This window comes from Ochotona princeps, chromosome 14 (assembly GCF_030435755.1).
Source record: "Ochotona princeps isolate mOchPri1 chromosome 14, mOchPri1.hap1, whole genome shotgun sequence".
Classification (NCBI taxonomy): Eukaryota; Metazoa; Chordata; class Mammalia; order Lagomorpha; family Ochotonidae; genus Ochotona; species Ochotona princeps.
In genome coordinates, this window is record NC_080845.1 from 38,557,738 (window position 1) to 38,561,475 (window position 3,738).

Sequence of the window (3,738 nt, forward strand, 5' to 3'; positions counted from 1 at the left end):
TCATTACCTTTAGTAGAATCGAGGGAGGTTGAAAAAGGAAGAGGAATAGAATCACAGTTCAATTTTTCTTAGGATTACTGATCAGCAGAGAATATCTAGAAGAGATAAATTGATTGTTAGATTTTTATATACTGCAATGTAGATATTTACCATGTTTCTTCATTCACAAAGGAGAATGGAATAAAGCTTATCCTTTTAGGTATGATCCATATATTTACTGGTTTAGCTGCTGTATTCATTCTTTAGAAGGATTATTCAGTCTTCAGAGGTATGAGCATGTAACTTTAGGCAAGTAATTCAGTGACTTTTAGCTTTTTTTCCCTTAAGTGTAAATTACAGAAAATGCTTAATGCCTATCTTGCAAAATTATTGAAATTAAAAATAAGACTATACACATACAAATCCAAAACTGGTTTAAAAACTTGGATAACTGAAAAGTTGTTAATGATTATTACTTCAGGAAAGGTACTTAAAACCATTCCATGGGCTTGCAGTGAATTTTGAATTTATTAAATCCCAGAGAATCTTCTTACGTTGAATTTCTGCCCCTTAAAGTTATTGCAAATTTAGTTCTGCTGGAATAACATATCCATTGACTGAAGCTTTAGCATGAAAGTCACATAAGTCATAAATGCTATAAATATTTATATTAACTGATTTTTCTGTTCTATGTAACAGTCTGTCAATATCTAAGTCTTCAAATACACCTTGATTTATGTAAAAATGTGTGTTCCAGTTTTGATGATTAGTATAAACAAAATGGTACACAGTGTTTTTTTTTTTTTTTAAAGATTTTATTATTATTGGAAAGCCTGATATACGCAGAGTAGGAGAGACAGAGAGGAAGATGTTCCATCCGATGTTTCACTCCCCAAGTGAGCCTTAACGGGCCGGTACGCCGATCCGAAGCCGGGAACCAGGAACCTCTTCCGGGTCTCCCGCGCGGGTGCAGGGTCCCAAAGCTTTGGGCTGTCCTCAACTGCTTTCCCAGGCCACAAGCAGGGAGCTGGATGGGAAGTGGAGCTGCCGGGATTAGAACCGGCGCCCATATGGGATCCTGGAGCGTTCAAGGAGAGGACTTTAGCCACTAGGTCATGCCGCCGGGCCCGGTACACAGTGTTTTAAGACATGTTTCTTTCAGTTAACCAAACACAGTTGGTATTTGCTTTTTTTCTACATTGATAGACATTTCAGTTACCATGATTTAGCTGATAATTTATCACTGGGTTGATATTGTGGCCAGCAGGTAAAGTTGCACCTGTGACAGTGGCATGCTGTAGGGGTACCAGTTTGAGACCTAGCTGCTCCTCTTTTGGTCCAGCTCCCTGCTAACACACATGGGAACCAGCAGAGGTTGACTCAAGTGCGTGGGCCCTTGTACCCACTTGGGAGACCTGGAAGCAGCTCACAGCTCATGGTTTAGGCTTAGCCCAGCCCTGTCCTTTTATGGGATGGAAGATCTCTCTCTTTTCTCTCTCCTTCCCTCCTTTCCTCTCCCTCTCCTTGTATAACTCTGCCTTCCAAATAATTAATTATAAAAGGGACAGAAAACTGTCTCAAATTTTAGCTACAAGAATGTATTAACTAATTTCATAAAATACTTCCTCTAGATATGTAATTCCAAAACTCCATATTTAAATAAACAATATGGAGCATGATCAATTAGAAATCATATCACTGTGCTCACTTTGGCATCACAAATACTAAAATTGGAATGATACACAGAAGATTAGCATGGCCCCCAGGCAAGGATGAGATGAAAATTCGCGAAGGGTTTCACAGTAAAAAAAAAAAAAAAAAAAAAAATTAAAAAAAAAATAACATCACTTCTTTTAAGTCTGATGGTGATTAGTAATAGCACAACCATTACCTGATAGTGTATACTTTTGTTGCCTCCTTGTCTTCCAGTGATAACCTATATGACTTTTTAAAATTAATTTAATACTTTTTTAACTATAGTGATGTCTTTCTTTAAGATATTTATTTATTTTACTTGAAGATCAGAGAGTGATCTTACATGCCCCTGATTCACTCCTCAGATGACCAGTGTGGTGGGGAGCTGAGGCAATCTTGAGGCTCGGAGCTAGAAGTTCCTTCTAGGTTTCCTATGTGAGTTCAGAGGCCCAAGGACTTGAACCATCATTCTCTGCTTTCCCAGGACATCAGCAGGGAGCTGGATAGGAAGTGGAACAGCCCGGACTAGAACCTGTGCCCACACATCACAGGCTGATTAGCCTGCGTCAGCAGCACACCACCAGAGTTCCCATTTTACAAAACTGGAGAAAAAAAAAAAAAAAAGGAAATCGCTCCCACAAATGAAGAAAAAGCAAAAAGAGAAAAAAGTGAAACTTTATGCTGAACCTGAAAATTGAATTTCCTGTAATTATAGAAGATACAAATAATCATAAAACTGTTAATAATGCCAAAATCATGAGTATTCTAATAATATACCGTAAAAGAACTGAGTGTACCACTTCAAAACGTTGCATCCCACGGGCTGGTGTTGAGTGCTGAGAGGAGCTGACCAGGAGCGGCCATTCAGGCCTGGTGTTTCCAGGAGACCTGGTTCAGCTTCAAAGTTGTCAGCAAAAGGGAGTTTTCTGACGAATCTAACGGGCCTAAGATTTACGAATCTCTCAGGCACCTCTGGCTCATCCGGAGGGCTTTCGGTACCCGGCAGAGCCTCAGTCGCTACTAAAGCTCTATTTCGGCGTTGGCGGAAGTGTTTCGGCTCCACTTCCTGACCAAGCCCCGGAAGCCAGCTGCCTTCGGAGGCCCGGGAAAGAGCCGGGCACTTTAGCGCCTGTTTGCTGTGTGCTTGCTCCCTCTGCCTGTGAGCTGGAAGGCCTGAACCCTCCTCTCCAGCCTCTGCCGCAAAGAGCATCTTCCCCAGGCCCCGTCGCTGACCTGAGGCGGCCCTGAGCCAGCTTCACAGGAACACCAGCCAGAGAGAGCGCGAGACCGACGACCACCATACACCCCAGAATGAAGTCTCATCAAGCGGTGGTCATTAATTCCAGCATCAGTGTGGGAACTCTGGAGAGGCAAGCCAGCTCCTGAGGGGCTGTCGCGGAAGCAGCCCCGAGGCCATCCCGGTGAGGAGCTCCGGGTGCGGCACTTCTGCGTTTGCTCCCAGGCCTTCCCTGCTCCTGGAGACTGCAAACCCGCTGCAGCCTGCATCCAGACCCCATGAATGTCGGGGCTCGGCTTTCTCTTTTCAGAGATCCATGTTAAGTGCTTTGCCTGCTCCTGGGAAGTTCAGGAAGCCAGGGCAGGTTACAGGCAGCTTGGGACCACGGCCGTGTTGGTTCTGCAGCTTCAAGGAGGGTCTGCGGCAGGCCATGAGCCACCGGAAAGGCAGGTGTAGGACATGGAAGAGCCGAGAGCTGCAAACCATGCTGGAGAGCCATCTTCCCAAACCGCACTCAGCAGCCATCCCGGGGAAGCAGGCTTCTGTGGAGGGAGCGCTCCTGCAAGCCATCTTTGACCTGGAAGGGAAGACCTGGAGCGGCTGTAAGTCCATGCATTGCCACTAGGCATTTCTGGCTCCTTGGAAACATTTACTGTCATCTGTTGCAGAACTGGTGGTAGTTCAGTTCGTGAGATGTGAATGACTAAATGAACTGCCTAACTCTTGAGCACAAAACTTGGCAGTCACCTTGCTGATCAGCAGCACATCCTGAAGGTGAGTGAGGTGATGTCGGAACTCCGCGACTCATGGACTCAGATGGATAACTC

General features: G+C 44.6%; 1 non-coding gene across 1 annotated transcript; it reads left to right on the plus strand.

The window, feature by feature from the left end:
* Positions 1 to 1,679: 1,679 nt before the first annotated feature.
* On the plus strand, positions 1,680 to 1,786 carry LOC118759924 (U6 spliceosomal RNA). The gene has a single exon (XR_004996465.2). It is a non-coding gene; the product is annotated as a U6 spliceosomal RNA (small nuclear RNA).
* Positions 1,787 to 3,738: the final 1,952 nt, after the last annotated feature.